This window comes from Onychomys torridus, chromosome 21, assembly GCF_903995425.1.
Source record: "Onychomys torridus chromosome 21, mOncTor1.1, whole genome shotgun sequence".
NCBI lineage: Eukaryota > Metazoa > Chordata > Mammalia > Rodentia > Cricetidae > Onychomys > Onychomys torridus.
Genome location: NC_050463.1, coordinates 51,914,864 through 51,934,983, shown reverse-complemented (window position 1 = coordinate 51,934,983; position 20,120 = coordinate 51,914,864).

The window sequence follows — 20,120 nt, the reverse complement described above, 5'->3', positions numbered from 1 at the left end:
AGAGGGGCTCTAGACTACAGGATGCCTCAGCCATCTCAGGGCTCTGGGGGAGGAGACATTGGGATTCAGATGGGGAGAAGGGTAAGAATCATCTGCAAATGATTCTCATCTGTTCATGAAGAACAGCCTCAGAGAGACAGGCTTCTCTCACGACGGTTTCTTCTACCTCTTTCTTCCTCCCATGGGCACATCTGTACCCTGCAGGAGAAGAAGCTTCACTACAAAAACCTCAGGAAGGAGGGGAAATAACGAAATCTAAAATATAATTCATGAAAAAGCACACTGAATCCCCCTGACAGTGACCCCTGATAATTCATGTGGGAGAGGAAAAAAATAATTGGCTTAGAGAAAAACACATTTTTTTAAGACTTTGTGTATTAACCCAAGCTCTTAGATTAGTTAACCATGAGCACAATTTGATCTGGAGATAAACAAGCCATTTGTCACTGTAGGGATAATTTTTCTTGGGGACATTGAAAGCAATTTTAAAAAGTAATAAAGTATTTAAAGGGGAATTGTCAGGTCAGGAAATGGAATTTTTTAAAAAAATGCATCTTCATTTCTTTTATTCTACCTTCAAGTACTGAGTCCATGTAAAAAACTACGTGTTGGGGCTGGAGAGATGGCTAAGCGGTTAAGAGCATTGGCTGTTCTTCTGGAGGTCCTGAGTTCAATTCCCAGCAGCCACGTGATGGCTCACAACCATCCGTAATGAGATCTGGCGCCCCCTTCTGGCCTGCAGGCAGAATACATGCAGGAAGAATATTGCATATATAATAAATAAATAAATCTTTTTTTTTTAAAGAGGAAAAAAAACTACCTGTTGGTCTACACTACTGTCTCAGGACTCTAATTCTGTACTTCTGCTGTGTGGCCAGGAAGCCCCAGCCATGGAGAAGGGAATAGCAGTGGATGGCACATTCAGCCCTGCCCTGTCAGCCCTTGTCGGCCAGGACAAAACATCTTCCTGAAAACTATGACTGACCTGTTTATCCAGAACAGGCATCTGAGCGGCCCTGACCAGACCTGACTAAGATCTCCCCTGACAAGTCCATTGTTCCACATCACAGATGTTTTCAAAAATCTCCATTGCCAAAGGCAGAGACGCAATCTGAACTCACTGGAGGAAGTGAAGAATCATGGCGGTTCCTGTAACCAAACTGCTGAAGGCAGAAAGCGTGAACCGAGTTCCAGCATTGACTAGGTCAGGATCCTGGGCAGATGTATAGATAGCCAGGGGCAAGTCCCAAATCCACAAAATGGAGACCATCTTTGGGGAGAATCACTGAGAAGATGCAGCAATAACCTTTGAACTGTCGAGAGCTGTATAATATGAAACAGTATATCATTCATGCATCGTGATGGGCTATCTTCATAGACATACATAGTCATCAAGGAGCACAAAGCACCCAAATAAACATGCATTGACCTTGGGTGGAGAAGACACTCAGGGATGAGAAGACCTTGGCTCAGGCCTGGCTAGACCACATTCTTGCCAAGACTATGGGCAAGCCTGTTAACCACCTGAACCTCTGTTTCCCTTCTTCTAAACAAGAACAGTAGGGCATAGCCCATTTCCTCCAAAAGATCTTTCTCTAGTGCTTTCTACAGTAGGAAAGAATGTAAGTCATGAAACTGAAGCCGTGTCCCTGCTCCGGTCACATGCAGCCACATGACAGAGCTGGCTGACAGCCTCAGCTTTGGAACTAGCAGGACCCAGGCTCCCCACTACCCAGATGTATTAGACCACAGACAACTAACCTAACCTCTGTACCTCAGTTTCCCTGTCTGTCTTGCCTACGCTGTGAGGCTGTTGGTTCTGAGTCAGCAGCAACAATGCCTAACCTGAAAGCCCTTCCATTTTTACTCAGATGATGCCTCCTAAAACACCAGCCTTCTCCAAATGAGTGCAAGACTGACTCACCAGCTGTGATTCCAAAGCAAGCATGAAAGGCACTTCCAGCCAGAACAGTAACCTGCACAGCCCTGAGTCTCAGCTCCCTCAGCCCTGAGGTCCTAAAGTTGATGGAAGGCATTCCCTATGGTGAATGTTTGAGTAGCCACATTCCAGCCACCCCAGGGAAGAAACAACTGAAGAGTCTGAGTGAGAAGGAGCCTCCACATCTCACCAGCATCTCACCAGCACCCCATCTTGGAAGGGACTATTGACAAGAGGAAGCAGAGCGGTTCCTCATGCAGCCAAGGATAAACCAAACCCCTAAATGGAAGGACTGGGGGACACTGTCCCTTAGCACAGCCTTCAGTCCAATGGACACAGTACAGAGATCTGGCCTTTTAAGGGTTTGAAATGATCGCATCCATAGCTCCTTACCAGACTAGAAGCTCTGGACTGGAAGCTGTGGGAAGTAAGCCGTAACACCCAGTGGCTGTTTTCCACTCGTGGACTCATACACATAGACCTGTAGGCGTGTAATGGAATTTCTGTGTCCTGCACTTGTTAGATTGCAGAATATGTAGAATAACTTCATCTCCAGAAGATCTTTCCACTTACTCACTTAAAAAAATGAATGAGCACACATCATCCCTGTCCTCTACCCACTGGGTTCCAATTGCACTCTACTGTTGTGATAGCCAAGCTTTATTTAGACTAGAGACTAGGCCTCTCTCAGGAACATCAACAACCAAAGCAGAGTTGGCCCAAAACATGTAAAGAGCTCCTACAATTCAACAACAAAACTTGACTAAAGAAAAGTGAGTATAGGACATGAATAGATATTTCTCCTAAATGGTCACAAAAGACATAAATGGTAATAAAGACATAAAAATTTTTTCATCATCATTAGTCAAAAGAAAGGCAAGACCTACACCAAATGTGTCTCTTTGCATACATACACATTGACAGATATGCTGCGACCCATGTGGCCTGGGTCCTGGAACCCTGATGGGATATAGTAAAGCAGTGAAGAAGACAGACATACAGACTCACATACAGGAGAGCTGGGATCATGTAGGGTGTGCTTACTCTACTGGGGGTACCTACTATCATCCCCTAATGCATTATCCAATGCCAAGTAGTCAGCCCTGAAATCATATAAAAACAGGATACACCAAATGGACCAAGCAGGTCTTATTGATATATTTAGACATTATAACAACATACTTTCTTAAAAAGAGGCCAAGATTTCACGAGGCGGGGCAGGGGGAGGGGGGACAGGGTGCAGTGTCACACATGACAGGGATGGGAGGAAGGAATAGAGGAAATGATATAATTATATTTTAATTTTTATACTTAGTTTTTTTAAAAAGAGTGGGTGGAGGTAGTATGTGACTCAGATTGCAGCCCTGCATGGTGACCAATTGCAGAATCCTGAGAAATGGTTTATCATTTAAAAGCCCCCATTCACTCCCTGCAAATTGGCTATCACACACCCACATGAGGGCTGAGTTTGCTTCCTGAAAAGTGTAGAGAAAGGCTTTGCACCCAGCTTTGACAAACAGCCTTCTCAAATATCTAGAAGATATTTCCATCACTGTGGCTGTTATTTCACATGTGGATTTACACTATGACATCCTTCTCAAAGTGTTTAGGAAGAAGGGTGAAGGGAGAGAGGAAAAGGAAGAGAGAGAGAGAGAGAGAGAGAGAGAGAGAGAGAGAGAATGAGACCAAAGCCACAATGTGAATTCCATACGATTTTTATTCTCTCCTAAAAGTTACAGCTTTTAAAATATTGGTGGGAAACTGAGGATTCCACATAAATATGTCCTGTGAACTTTCTCTAGAAAGAAATTCTATGACCTTCTTGAGACTGAAGGCTTTGAAACACAGAAACATTAAAGTTGATGGAAGGTACTATTATTTGACAATGTAAGCACAGTTGAAATGTAATGGACTTTAACCCTGTGGGGACTGCCTGACTGGTAAAACCCCATCCTCTCCTGCTCTCCACACAGGTTCACTCATTGCATTATATGTTGAAAGGGAGGGGGCAATGACTGAGGTCTCTGGATGGATGCCCAGGTATTCTGCAATCCACAGTATATCTGAACATCTCCAATATCAGCTCCCAGCACTCTATATCAACAAAACACTGCCAGAGGGAGCTTGCTTTATTTTGTGGTTTTAAATATTGCTTGGCTCAGCAAAGAAACTATATTACCATGAATATCTCCTCAAAAAAAAATAAGAAAGATATAACTAAAGCAAATAAATAAATAATTACACAGAGTGCAGTATGAAATGCTATCCAAGCAAATAGAACTGCCCACCCTGGTGCCTGAGGTGGCCTACATCACACAAGGCTCATTCCTTCATGGACTGGACAATATGGATGCCATTTCCTTTGCAGATGTAAAAGAAAAAGTGCCCAGCAAAGCCAAGAACTCTATGCCTTTATTTTCTCTTCATTAAACATCATGGATTCAAGCCCCACCAACAGGACAAGATAATCCTTTATTAGGAATATGAGGAGAACCCACTCCCACTGACATATTCTCAGGCATTCAGAAGTCAGTAACCAGTGCCCATGGTTCCTTGCTATGCTTCTTGGCCTCAGATGTCACCAAGGCAGTTATGAACCAAGACAAGTCCAGAACCTCTGGGCATGGTCCACAAGGCTATTGTAGAACACATCCTACACACCTTGTGTATATAAAGGGAAGTTCAACACCATTACTATTAAGAAAAACTGGCTCAATGGAATGTCTATCAGTAAGGTGCCTGCTACAGAACCATTAGATGTCAGTTCAATCCCCCAAAACTCACATTTTTAAAACTTTTAAGTAGAAGCATGTACCTGTAATCCCAGCACTGAGGAGGTAGAGACAGGAGGGTCTCCTGGGCTCCCTGGCATAGACAGTAGGCAATGGATGAGATCTAGGCTCAATGGAAGACCCTGTCTCAAAAAATGGGGTGGTGAGCAGTTGAGGAAGACATCTAATGTCCACTTCTTGCCTCTGCACACATGCACACACACAAGTGCACACATGCAAACATGCCTACACACTCAGCAAAGTAACCCAGACACTCTAACCCATTAGTTTGTTAACAAACTTTAATATGGTAGTTTTCAACCTGTGGGTCATGACCCCTTTGGAGGGTCAAACAACACTTTCACAGAGGCCACATATCAGATATCCTGAATATAAGATAGTTAAATTACAATTCATAACAGTTGAGCTATATCCAGCAGTGTAGACAGTACACAAGAGCTGCAGCTGTCAGTGCATAGGGTACACAAGAGCTGCAGCTGCCAGTGCAGAGAGTGCACAAGAGCTGCAGCTGCCAGTGCAGAGAGTGCACAAGAGCTGCAGCTGCCAGTGCAGAGAGTACACAAGAGCTGCAGCTGCCAGTGCATAGGGTACATAGAGCTGCAGCTGGCAGTGCAGAGAGTACACAAGAGCTGCAGCTGCCAGTGCATAGGGTACACAAGAGCTGCAGCTGCCAGTGCATAGGGTACATAGAGCTGCAGCTGGCAGTGCAGAGAGTACACAAGAGCTGCAGCTGGCAATGCAAAGAGTACACAAGAGCTGCAGCTACCAGTGCAGAGAGTACACAAGAGCTGCAACTTCCAGTGCATAGGGTACATAGAGCTGCAGCTGGCAGTGCAGAGAGTACACAAGAGCTGCAGCTGGCAATGCAGAGAGTGCACAAGAGCTGCAGCTACCAGTGCAGAGAGTACACAAGAGCTGCAACTTCCAGTGCATAGGGTACATAGAGCTGCAGCTGGCAGTGCAGAGAGTACACAAGAGCTGCAGCTGCCAGTGCATAGGGTACACAAGAGCTGCAGCTGCCAGTGCATAGGGTACATAAGAGGTGCAGCTAGCAGTGCAGAGAGTGCACAAGAGCTGCAGCTGGCAACGCAGAGAGTGCACAAGAGCTGCAGCTGGCAATGCAGAGAGTGCACAAGAGCTGCAGCTGGCAACGCAGAGAGTGCACAAGAGCTGCAGCTGCCAGTGCAGAGCGTACACAAGAGCTGCAGCTGTTAGGGCAGAGCGTACACAAGAGCTGCAGCTGTTAGGGCAGAGAGTACACAAGAGCTGCAGCTGTTAGGGCAGAGAGTAGTACACAAGAGCTGCAACTGCCAGTGCATAGAGCACACAAGAGCTGCAGTTGGAAGGGCATAGACTAAGAAGAGGAGAAACAAGGCAATAGGGTGGGTCAAAGCATACAGGAGCTACCAACAGCAAGGACAACTCTGGCATGCATTGGAGCTGGAATGAGACCTCCTCTTGCAATGTGTAACACATCTGAGCTTCATGTGAGAATAAACCAGAGCACTGACTCCCCAATGCTATGTGATAGCTGCAGGGCTGTAGGGCAGAGACCTAGAGGCAAGGGTATCACAGGCTGAGACAGGTGCCTATAGCCTAACAAACAAGGGAGAAACACAGAGCAAATCTCAATTTGCATGTGGTCTAACTCCTCATGTCAGGCCACATGGAGAATAGTGTATTGTCTCCTTGGTTTTGGAAGAGGGGCTTCTGGGCATGACTGTTGTCTCCTAAGATGGCATGATGCTCTGGGCCAACACCCTATCTGGAATTGTGTGTTAGGAGATGGAATGCAGAATCCCATGAGGGGCCTGATGGAGTGAGTGGGGAAATAAGGTGATCTGGAAAGAACACTAAGAGCCCTCCCAGGTGGCAAAGGCAGGTCTGACTGCCTGGCCTCAAGTGTGGTCAATTGACAGCAGCTGAAGACCCTTCTTCCAACCTGCTGGGGAGTGAGTACAGGACACTGGGGATAACTACATGGACCTTCAGTGACACAGGGCATCGAACTTAGAACACACCTACCCTCTGCAAGGAGTCGTCCCACCATATCCCCCAAGACAACACTGAAATACAGGTTGCAGCAATCAAGGTGGTCCCCAGGCAGGCTAAGTAATAATATTAGGTCTTCCAAAGCAGAAAAGGACCTGCACTGATGGCCCTGAGTCTCCAGAATCCCTGGGTTCCAATATCACCAGACCACACTTTGCAATGAGGAGGATGATACAGGGGACAAGTGGCCAGGAAATTGCACTTAGACTCTCTGTTGCTCCTACCAGCAGCCTTTGACCTAGAGATACGTTCAGGGGCCATTTCCAGAGGGTTCAGATCCTGGCCTCTGTAGGACATTCCTTAGCCATCAAGATGATGAAGACTAAGAAGGCCATGCGCAAGGCACAGCTGTCAGCCACCCCTGGCGCTGTCCTCCTGTGACATGGGTGTATTACTACATATGTGAGGAAAGAACAAAACCTCTGTGTAGCCTTGTTCAGTCCAAAAGGCTGTCCCCAAGTAGGGAGTTTGTCCCAAGGTGAGCAGTGAGCACAGGCAGTGAATGTCTCTACCTGAGGAGAAGGGAGGCATCCCCCTTAACACCAAGGATTTCACTGATTAGGTACAGCAGGATGTGCAGCCAGCCCTCACCATGGCTGCAGGCTGCACTCTGTCCCACCCCATGGTCACACTGACACCTCCTGTCAAGGTGACACACCAAGCAATGCCCTGGCTTTTCCACACCCTCCCTCCAAGGACAACAATGGTGCACTGGACAGTCTCATACTCATACATAGTCTTGCTTTTCCCTTGTGTATCCCTATTTGGCTTATAACGGACTTTTTATCATCATGACAAATACCCTTAAAATGAGGAAAGAGTCATCTTGGCTTATGATTTTAGAGGCACTGGCCTATGGTCCTCAAGCCTGAGTCAAGGTGGGGCATTAATGGTGGCAGAGGACACTGCTCACCCCCTGGCAATCAAGAAGCAGTTATGGAGAATGCCTATCCTGCAGGCTCCTCCTCCTTTCCCTCCATTCCATCCATGCCAACAGCCAGAGCATGTTGCCCATATCCAGGATGAGTCTCTCCCTTAACTAATCCTCTCAAAGAGGTCCTCACAGACAACCCCAGAAGTATGCTCTACTGACTTCCCAAGGGTGTCTCAATCCAACTAAGTTAGCAATCCAGTCTTCCCCTTGTCAACCTGACACTCAAAAACATGTCCTAAAGCCACACTTATTCTCCAGGCCAACAGAGGGTTGTAATTCTGCCTAACATGGTGTAGCTCTCCCACGTGCAGCTGAAAATGCACAGCTCTCCACACACGGTCTCAACAGCTCTAGTGCCATTCAAAAAATATAAAGTACCCTCTGGGACATTAAGGCAAACTCTTAGCTGTGAGTCCCTGTGAAATTCAAAAGAGAAGATATACACCTCCAGTGGCAGAGTAACCATTCCCTTTCTAAAAGGGAAGAAATGGAAACCAAGGATAAGGCCAAAGCAGCCAACTCATGGCAGAAGAGCCCCAACCTGTGGCCTCCCATCTGCAGCCCACACTTCCTCTCTCCTGAGATAGCTCTCCCCATGCTGCCTGACTCACTGGGACAAATATCTGCGATTAACAGCTTCTAGAAAGCTGTTTATGCTGGTTCCTGGTTTCAAACGTCTCCCTCCATGTATGTTTAGCCCATTGCTGTGGGCTAGAGCAAAGCCAAACATCATGGGTATAATAGCAGCATGGTAGAGCAGGGCTGTTCACCTCATAGCAACCAAGAAACAGAGCCAGAGATGCAGGAAGGGGCCTGTGGTGGTTTGAAAGAAAATGGCCCCCAAAGGGAATGGCACTATTAGGAAGTGTGGTTCTGTTGGAGTAGGTGTGGCCCTGTTGGAGTTCTGTGTAACTGCAGGGGCGGGCTTTGAGGTAACCTTTGCTCAAGCTTCATGCAATGTGACACTCAGGTCACTTCCTGTTGCCTTTGGATGAAGATGCAGGACTCTCAGCTCCAGCACCACATCTGCCTACACACCGCCATACTCAAGAGTTGTCAAGCTCCCCTGCCATGATAATAGACTAAACCTCTGAAACTGTAAGCTACCATCTCAATTAAATGTTTTCTTTTATAAGAGTTGTCATGGTCATGGTGTCTCTTCACAGCAACAGAACCCCTAAGACAGGGCCAGAGACAAGATATCCTTTAAAGGCATGTCCTCAGTAACCTACTTTGTTTAGTGAGGTCTCAGTGACTACTCTTCCCAGAATAGCACTACCAGTTGGGGACAAGTGATCAAGAGATGTCCCACCCCCTTTGCAAAGTGTCATAGCCCACTGATTATACCAGCCTCTCAATGTGCGTGCCTTCACACATCATCTGTAATGTCAGAAAGACATGAGAACCCCTCCTCAACCCCTTGGAATTGAGGACAGACCTGCAGACAGTCATAGCTCCAGGCTTTCTGTGGCTTCAAACCTCTAAATTAGAGGCAATCCTAAAATGCCCACTATAGAACCACTGATGTGGAGCCCAAACTAGACTCAGGTGTCCAGAGCCCACACTCTCAGTTGTGGGACTTAATGAGATGAGGTGGCACCCTGGGTCTCCACTGGCTGAAATGCCTTGTCCTAGTATCCTTTCCTACTATGATCAAATGTCCTGACAAATGCAACGTAGGAGAGGTGAGTGTCTGTTAGCTCCACAATTCCAGGTTACAGACCACCACAGCAGGGAAGCCAAGGCAGGAAACTTGAAGCAACCAGCCCCATCCACAGTGAAGAGCAGAGAAGATGCCTACATTCCTACTAGTGCTCTTTCTGCTCAGTATTCTTCACTTTCATATAGTCCAGAATCCAAACCTAGGGAATGGTGGGTAGGTGGGTGGGTGGGTCTTCCTATCTCAATTAATATAATCAAGACAGTTTCCCAAAGACAGGCCCTTACTCAACTATACCTAATCTAAACAATTCCTCATTGAGCCTCTCTGCCAAGGTAATTAAGCGCATTAAGATGACAGTTAAAAATGTACTATCCCAGGCACTACATGCAAATTCCCTGCCTCGCTGATAAACAGTACACTGGATCCTGACTCAGAGATAGATCCTCATGATTTAAATAATAACCCCACACACCCTAGAAGGTGGGACACTAGTCAGCTGGCATCAGATTTTATCAGAGCTGAGCCATGACCTTGAGCTATAAAATAGTGTGATAAGTTGAGGGGTCCTGGGGAAGGTTAATTGTAAGCCGGGCAGCTCCCCAACTTCTCTTGGCCCCCTTTTTCTGGAAAATGAACTTCCAGGAGGGGCAGCATGAGCATGCTTAAACTAAAGCATGGAGTGCATGCACACAGAGGCATGAAATCACAGCTGGTTTGGGAATTTTCCATCCTAGGATCTCGGGCAATCCTGCCCCTTCTCTGACAGTACGCAATCAGGAGCTGTCCCGAGTTTTTAGCACAGATTACCCCATGGTCACGGGTAATTGGCGAATCAAGTACTAGGCAAATCAAGCACTAATTCCAAGCAATTAAAATCTGAGATAGAGCTAAACTGAAGTTAATTTGAAATTTTATTTATTTTTTTTATAAAGTGCAAAACAGAAAAAAGCCACATGTCGAGGAGAGGGAGAGGGAGGCCAAAGACGATCTCAATGCTGTGGCTGCCTGTGGCCTCTGTCACTTGCTGGCATCAGTGAAATGGGGTCGCCTGCTTCCTGCTTTCTGCACACTACAAATGGCATGAGGGGCAAAATGCCAGGAGGGCTATCAAGAGGTGAGGGCAGACAACTGACCTAATACCTCTCTGGACTAACAGCCACTTGCACTGTCTCTTATGGGCAAAAAGTAAACACAGTGGTACAAAGGATTCTCCTCCAAATCCTGGCCTCAAGACCATCAACTAACCAAGCCAGGAGTGGAGACTCAGGAGTGCATGGAATCCTCTTCATACAACTTCAATGACTGAGCAAAACATCGTACCCCTCTGTGAATGGTCCTTTCTGAACTGCCCAGAGATATAACAGACACCCACCCTATGTCTCAAATCCTTGCCCGGATACTCCTCGGGGAACTTAGCATACCCCATGTCTGTTAACGCTGACATTTAAAGCAGCCCCAAAGCTGCACAAGGCAGAAGGAACAGACGCGAGGTTCTGCAAGCCGGGTGGCCACCGGCCCTTTGTCCTGGGCTTCATTTTAACTCCTGAGGTTTTTTATGGCTTCTTTTAACTGCTAGAACCCACCACAGAGGTTGATGCCACATGTGCACGCACATACAAAAGCCTCAGAGAGGACAAAGTGACTTCAATGTCATTCCCGACACAGGAATGGAAAGACATATGGCCTCCGTGACAGGCTGTGGGCAATTTGAGCCCAGGACTCAGACTGCAAGAGAGGCTATCAGCAAAGAATAAATCTTGGTGCACGGCGGGTAATCACTTTGGATTAAGGCCACTTTTCCAGGGCCAGCAGGAACAAAGGCTATTTCCCAGAGCCCATAGAATGAAAATCAGTTGTTCTTCATGCTGAGAGAGTCTGAGAGAGGGGGGAAACAGACTGTATGTACTTCCTTCCCCACAGCAGGTCAGGCCGCCCCAGCACAGCACACTTCAGAGGCCAGTCCTGCATCTACTCTCTGTTCCTGCACTCAGGCCTGCTCTCCCTAGTGACTGTGGCCCCCGCTAGGCTCCCAGAGGTCTTCAAAAGAGCCACCTGCCCAGACCTGCCCAGACCTGTCAGATGAGGTCAAGGGAATCCGCTGGGAACTATCTCCCCACTTTCTTACAATGCTCACTCTTCACCCCAGCCTGCATGGTTTTGTGTTTACTAAAAGCCCCTTGTCATTGTTTATAATAGATATTACAATGTGGTGCTGCTGAGCCTGCAGCAAGCTACATGTCCTGGGCATGACCTAGACCTAAATATGTCCCACCTGGTCGCCACAACCTTAAGCCTGCCAGGAGGCACTCACCTACCAAAGCCACCATGAGAGGCAGTTTCCATCTCTGCTCAGCCTCTGCAGCCCTGCCATGTCCCAAACTACCGTCACCAGATGTTGCCAATTAGAGTAAGTACCTATATCTGGAGCCATGGGAAAGCTGTCTCAGGCTCAGCTACTTGGGGAGAATCGGACCTTCCCTGGGAAAGAGGACACCCAAGGTTTGGCATGCATGACTCTTGGCCTGCATACCAAGGAAAAAGTAGTATGGATGTGTGTCGGGGATGGCTATAGGGATGTGTGTGTGTGTGTACACACTTATGGAATCCATAAGATATCTTCATATGTCCTTCCTCAGGCAACATACACCCTATTTTAAGACAGGGACCCAAGCTAACTAGTTTAGGCTGGGTGGTCACTGAGTCATAGATCTGCTTGTCTCCCCTCCCCAGTGCTGAGATTACAAACACATGTCACCATATGCTGCTACTTTCATAGGTTCAGGAGGCAGACTTCAGGTCCCCCTTTCTTTAGGGCAAGCCCTTTACTAAATAACCATCTCCACTCCGCCCCACAAAAGCAATTTTTAACATACCAGACACATCCCTCTCAGGAGCAGGCCGGGTTGTTGAATCATCTTTCTGGACTTTTGTTCTAGCTCTGTGCTCTCTCTCCTCATAAGCAGAGAGCTCTCTGTGGACAAGCCTCACCATCCATGGCATCTAGGGGGATTGTCCTGAGTGCACACAGCCTGACTTCCTGCTTCCTGTCCCCAGGTGACTCTTTTCCTCACGTCCAGTTGAAGCTCATTTCATCTGTCTTCTGTATTGCCATTACTATCAGAAGGCAGATGTGGTGCCATGTGTGATGCCCAGGAAAATGCCAACAGAGCTCTGGGTCTCCATATCCCCAAGTCACTTCCTCTCCCAGAGAAGGGGAATGGGAAGCAGGGCTCATCTCCCTGTGCCAGAGGATTTCAAAGTGGCATGCTCTGCACAGCTCCTCCAATTCCTCCTCTCTGGCAGGCTGCCACCATAGACCCAGATGAGAACCAGCACGTCCTCTGAGTAGCATCCCTGAGGTGCATCTGGGGTGTACATCAGTTTACGAGGCTCCTGTGCAGGTGGCAAGACGCTCAGGGCTCTGTAGCCAAAGCTGAGGTCCCACGGTTTGAGGTACTCTGGCCTGAAATGCAGAGGGCAGTCCTAGACTCTGCATTATTTATTGGGTATCGAAGGACTTCACTATGTCTGAGGAGCTGTTGGCCCACGCAAAGCAAAAGACAAAGGCTGAATAACTCACACAATTCTGGTTCCTTCAATGTTTCTTCTTAGTCCAGACTTGGAGATGAGACTCTTCTGCTCATTTCCATTCCATTCATGAAATCTTTAATCAATTAAGGCTTGTTTATCGGTACACTCTGCCAAGCACCTCACCAAGTGTTCACTCTACCTTAGGGCAATCAGGAAGAAGGGGTGGGGAAAGATAAAAATGGCAACCAGCCTGAAAATAGGGAATACCAGCATAGATAAGGTGACTGGATTAGCTATTTTTTTTTCTTGCTACCATGACCCAATGCCTCATAAGAAGCAACTTGGGAAGGTTTTATTCTGCTGCAGAGTTGAAAGGAACACACAGGGGCAGGAAGATACGGTGGCAGGCCTGTGAGGGGACTGGTCAAGTTGCATCCACAGCCAGGAAGGAGAGAGGGCCAGGGATGAGCCTTTGCAGCAGGCTCCACATCCTAAAGGTTCCAGAACCTTCCCAAACAGGACCACCAGCTAGAGACAAAGGAGTCAAACACATGAGCCTGTGGGGGGACGTTCACACTCAAACTATCACAGAGACATGCTTTCTAACTAAGTAGTGAACTGTTTTTTGTTGTTTTTTTTTTAACTTTGAACTTTTTTTTAAAGTTTGAATTTAAAAATAAGTTCACTGACCCATTCCTAGTGCCCATCCCATGCAAGTCCTCAGAAATGTTTACCAAAGAGGACTGGCACAAGGGAGGTCATATGTGCAACTGTTTTAAACAGCAGAAAGAGTCTAAAACATAATTTCCACACAGAGGACTCAAGTTGTGAACTCCAAAGTTACAGAAGCGAAAGGGTGAAGGGTCAGCAGGGAGAGAGCCTCAGGGTGACTGAGTAGGAAAGGAAGCGAGCAGGGTGTCTTTCCTGCTTGTGTACTCAAGAATCAGTCAACTGATTATTGAGAAGTAACCACAGAAAGGACACCTCGTGGGTAGCTTTGGTGAAAGGATGCTGGGAAAGGCCACCTAAACTTACTTTGTAAGCTGCCAACTGTGCTGACCACAATGGCAAGTTTGCTGGGGGAGGGGGGAGAAATACGGAACTGCTGGGTTCTCTGGATGCCTTAGACCCTCTTCAGTTGTAGTCTCTGGGCCACAGAGGCATGGTCTGTGTTGGGCTGCTCCCCACCACAGTACAGCAGCAGGAGAACTATGGGGTATTTGTAGAGAGCTGCGTGTAGCCGCACCCTAAAGATGGCTCTGGCTTCTACCCTCTGCCTTCCCGATGGCAAACACTCTTTATGGTAAACAGCTCCTTATTTGGCTATGGCTGGATTCGTGTGCTGCTGGCATATGCGTGAACCTGTGGACAGTGCCCACGTGGCTGCTTGGGGTTGGCAGCCCAGCCCTACTTAGGTGCTGGGAGAGGCTTGCCCCAAGGGAGAGAGAAAGACAATGCAATTAATCAAGGGTCTGATTAAACTGTTTTAAGAAGAATCCCGGTGTTGCGTCATCCTTACTGGTCGAGGCGGGCGGGACAGGTATTAAGGGTAGGGGTGGTACCACCTCCCCTATGCCCCACCTAGACATCATGATGTGTGTCTGGTTACACAGCTTGAGGAGTCCTAGAATTTTGAGGCCTAGATTAATCATACACCCTTGAAATCAAGTGCCTCCATTCTAGTTGATCTGCTTACTTTCTGGCATGGAAGTTTCCTCGGTTTTCCTAGACCTCCAAGCGACTTTATATGGTAAGTGGAATTCTCAAATCAATACAGGGTACCTCTACTCTAGCCTGGGGCCAGAATGTCCCTGAAGCCATTTGAATCCTCTCTCTCTCTCTCTCTCTCTCTCTCTCTCTCTCTCTCTCTCTCTCTGTGTGTGTGTGTGTGTGTGTGTGTGTGTGTGTGTGTGTGTGTGTGTGTGCATGCGCACGCACATATCTCCCTCACCCCCATTAGATATAGAAGAACCTGCTGGGTTCCTTGGGGTCCTAGATCTTCTTGAAGATAATCTCCAACCTCATGGGGCAGTTGAAACAAGGCTTGAGTTGATCCTACAGTAGCAGAAGGGAGAAACATAAACAAAACTCTTACAGAATAGATTCCTATTGACTGGGAGCAACAGACTCCACTAGGAACATGGCTGCCTCCTTCATAGCCAGCCCTGGTAATGGGTAGAAGTGTCACAGTGTTCTTGGGCTGAGGTTCTGCAGCCTTCATTAACAGCATCGATCCTCTGTTTGTTGTAAATCATCTATTAGATTCCAGAGTTCTTAGAAGCCAATTCTTACTCTTTCTTCCCCCAGCTTTCTTAATCTCTCCTTCATAGAAAATAGAATATAAGTTTTCCTATTTTCTCACTTTGTAGGGTAGTGGTGGTAGCTGATATTTGACCAAGGTGCAAAAGTAAATTCAACACAGAAAATGTGGTCTTCAGCAAACAGTACAGGAACAATGGGGCATCCATGTGTTAAATTATACATCTGCCTGAAACCTTCAGACACTACAGAAATTAGCTCCAAATGGACCAAAGGCTTAAATGTAAAATGTAAATTGTATATTTTTGACAAACAGGAAACTTCAGACCTAAGGCTAAATGAAAGATTTTCTCATACTTGACACCAAATACAAGCTAAAAACGAGATGCCTAGAGCTGTTAAGTGCATGAAAACCTGAAGACTGGAAAGAAATATTTTCCAACCACATATATGAAAAGGGTCTTATCCTGAAAAATTAAGTTAAAAGAAAAATCAAAGCCTAAACCAACCCACAAAGAAGCAGAAACTCCAGCAGATGTTTCATGAGGAGGTGAAACATATAGCACAGAGGCTCAGAAGAAGACTTTCCATATCATTAGCCACAAGAAGAGTGCAGATCACACTCCTGATCTTTAGTCAGTGTCGGAAGGCCAAAGGAGCTGGATTCTGATGTCAGTAGAAGATCACAGTGGCAGCCGCTGCCACAACAGAATAGATGCCCTTACCAGCAAGGAGCAAGGGTGGGTAGGCCAACAGCAAAAGCTTTTCCTCAGACTTCATTATAGCCACATGGACAGAATGGAATGTGCTTGTTACTCTTTGGGAGGGTCTTCCCCTTACAGACCCACACACAGGCATGTCTCTTAGTTGACTGTACATCCAGCCAAGATGAATCATCACAGCCAGCTTCCAATCAAAAGAAATTTGCCATTCAAAATAGTAAGAAAGTATATTTTATTCACTAGAAATTAAGAAAACAATTCAAGAATGTCACAAAATATATTACAATGATGTGATTTTAAAAAACGAGACTGTATACAAAGGACTGAAAGAATGGAAGAAAAGCATAAACTGAGAATTAAACAATCAAAGAAAATTATGTCTTACAAAAAGTGCCAACGAAGAGATGGAACCTTTATGCAAAGAATCCATTTAAACTTAAAAATGTGAAAGTACAGTGTCTGCAACGCACAAGTGGACAGGCAGAGGAGGAGTCATTAAACTTGAAGACAGGTTAATAATATGTCCCCCATATCATGGAACAGAAAAAACAAGGAAGAGTAAGAAGAAATTAACACAGCCTTTGAAATCTTGCATACAGCAAACACATATCGCGCACACACACACACACACACACACACACACACAGAGTTCCAGAAGTAAAGGGTAGAGATCAGTAAAGAATAAATGCTTGAATGAATAGCAGCAAAAGTCACCCTAAATTTAATGAAACATAAATCTACATATCTCCAAGAACATCAACAAACACCAAGGAAGATAAAATTAAAAGTAGCTATACTGAGACATAGTTTGAGGGGGGGGGATACACACAGAATTTTAAGAGCAGAAATATGGGAGAAACACCATGCACAGGGATTACAAGGAAATTAAAAGGCAAGTAATCAAAAGAAATTATAGAATCAAAAAGGCAGTAGGATGCCCAATTTAAAGAATTGGTGGTGGGGTTCTGACAGTCAAGAATTTTATATCCAGCAAAACTACCCTTCAAAAAAGACAAAGGAAAATTTAAATACTCCCAGGTAAAGCAAAGCTGAGGAAGTTTGCCACACACAGACCTGACCTATGAGGAACGCCAAACTAAGACTTTGCAGTTGAAACAAAAGGACGCTGGATAGGAACTACTGGCTACACAAGAGAACAGCAATGGTAAAGAAAAACTGCATCAATTAATATGAAACACAATAGCTTGGGTTAGTAACCTGTTACCTTCCTTATATATTTCAAAACAATAATTATGACAGTAATTATAAATCTAGGCTAGTGGACATACAAAATAATATGGAGTCATTTGTGACAATGGCAATATAAGGTGGAGAAAGAGCTGCAGAGGGATACGGTGAGTGTGGGTTGGTACTAATTAAAAACTATTATACATTTTAAATTATAATTCTAATTATATAGAGGTAACTACCAAGAAAATAACATTTCTATAGAGGAAAAGAACACAAGAAGGAAGTCAAAAATAGACTAGGAAAAACGCCAAATACAACAGAGGATGAGGAATCAAGAAACTCAACATATACAGGAAGTATAGAAAGATGGCAACAGGGACAGAGCCCCATCTACCAATTATGATGCTGAGGCAAACAGATTAGGCTATCCAATTAAGATACAAAAGATTGGCCGAATGTCTACAACCACCAACCCCAACTGTCTGCCTTCTATAAGATATTCATGGCATGATCCATTGTATGATCCAAAGACATAAGCATGTTGAAGTCTTAGTGTTAAAGACTCAGAGTCTCCCAATCCATGACCTCAGGATATTTTTCTAGCAATTTAGGTATACTTTAGGTCCTTTGACAATTGCGTGAAAGTTCTAAATATCCTGAGTCTCATTGACCAAATAATTATTAAATAATTTACATCTTGTGTTGTTGTACAAGGAACTGTCTTCTTTCTTTGGGGGCTGTTTATTATTGATGAACAGAAGTCTAATGGATTTTTGTTGTTGTTGTTGTTGAGTGCCATCCAAGAACATGATCTATCCATCTCTCTCTCTTTAGGTTTTTATCTTGTTAGTGCTCTGGATTTTTCAGCATTTATATCCTGTATTGGTTTTGTTGGTCATGGAATCATTCCATTTTATCTTGGGATTTTGTTTATAACAATGTGTCTTTAGTTTTCATTTTCACCTACTTATTTGCATATGTAAATTGCTTGATTTTTCTATATTACTCTTGTACCCTGCAGTTTATTAGCTCTATTTGTTTGGAGATTCCTTGGGATTTTCTCTGAAGGTAACTATGCTGTCCACATTATTTTCCTTTTCTGATATGTACAACCTTTGTATTATTTCTTTATCTGATTGAACAGCCTCAAACTTTCAGGATTGTACTGGATAACCCTTATCTTAGAGCAAAGCATCCAAGCTTGGGAAAACCTTTAGCAACAGGGAAGCTAGGAGCCAAAATTATCCTCTGGTGAGACAGACTGGCCCAGGGATGCAAAGCTGCAATTTCTCATGAGTTGCCCTGCGAGAAGAGAACCTGTGAAGCCAACAGAGCAGAAAAGCATGAAACTGAGGTGGTAGAAGAAAATAGGAATTGACAGCTGCAACTTAAGTCAGTCAGAGAACCGGGTGCCTTGTCATGCAGGGAAACAGGCATTTCTCCAGAGTCCAGCATTTGTCCTTTCAATAACTACTTATATCAGGATTTGTTTGAGTATTTGACTAGGGCTACTTCGTCCATATTTACTTTAAAAATTGCAAAGCTGCAACATACCTGAGCACCTACAACACATCACATCCACTGGGAGGAAAAACTCAGAGGATAAAGCGATCAAATGTCCTGTGGCCAAGGACTGAAAGTTCTTAGAAGTACCTGGGTTTCCCACTCAGCACATGCACCAAATGCTCTTTCCTAAAACCCCTGGTTCCCCCACCCCCAGTCTGTTTCCATGACCACAGATGCTGGTGACACAAAGCTCTCTCCCTCTTCACAAGGTTAGACTTCAGTCCACTGCTTTACTTCCTTCCACCGGATTTCAGAAGGAAGCACAATAGACTCGAATCGTAGGGTTACTAAAGGCATAGAGATGGTTCAGCCTTCATCCTGGCCAGACCAAAGTAAGAACAGACAGAGAGTCAAAGGAGTGTAGGAGATCACAGAGGTTGTTTGCACTTGTGCCCCCTCAGTACACAATGACGAGCCACCGTTAGCCAAAGCATCACAGCAGCAGAGTCAATAGGTGAAAACAGCCTTGACCTAGAAAGACATGAAGACAAGACATAGGCATAAGATCCAAAGCCACCACAAACTGTGGACTCAGCCTGGCCATTTGTAAGGGAAAGGAAGAAAGAACCAACCAGAACCATTAGTGAGGCAACATGGTGGCACACACCTGTAATCCCAGCACTCAGGGGCAGGGGTTGGGGATGCTGAGGCAGGAGAATTGCAGTGAGTTAGAGGCCATCCTGTGCTATACAGCAAGACCTGTCTCTCGAAAAGAAAAACAGTAACAAACAAACTCCACAGTGCACATGACTCCAGTTCTTATAAACAAGAAATAGTGCTTATTTCAGCTCAGCCAAACATCAGTCACGTGATTATGAAAAATTAAACACATACAGCAAAGTACAGAGAATAAATCACAGAGCACCCAAACATCCAGCCCCATCCATCTAGTGGTAGCATTTGTCATCTATAATTTATGTTTTTAAAACATTTATATAGGTATCGAGGAGACAGCATGGCGATAAGGAGTCTTGCTATGCAACCATGAGGACTAGAGTTTGGATCCCAGCACCCACAGGACATGCCAGGAGTCCATGGCTTCCAGCTTAGCCAAAAAAAACATGAGGCCCAGCTTCAAGGAGAGATCTGCCTCAAAGGTACAGACATCAACTGCACTCTCTAGCCACTGTACACATGCACAGGCACACACATGTATGCACTAACATAGAGACATATACACATCAAATAAATAAATCTTTTAGAATATTTGTCTGTATCAGTGATAAAACTGAAGCCTCCTCTCTCCCTCTAACTGGCCCTGATTCTTCCTTTCTCCATGCCAGACACTCCCCTGAATTTGGAATTTGTCATCTGAACCTGTTTTTACACTGTCGCTGCATATATATTGGGCTATCAATAATTTGAAGAACCGTTTTTGTATATTTCCTAACTTTATTTATATTATCAGGCTGTAGGAATGCTATGCAATTAGATTTCCTTGATTAACCATTAGCTATTTATCAATTTTAAC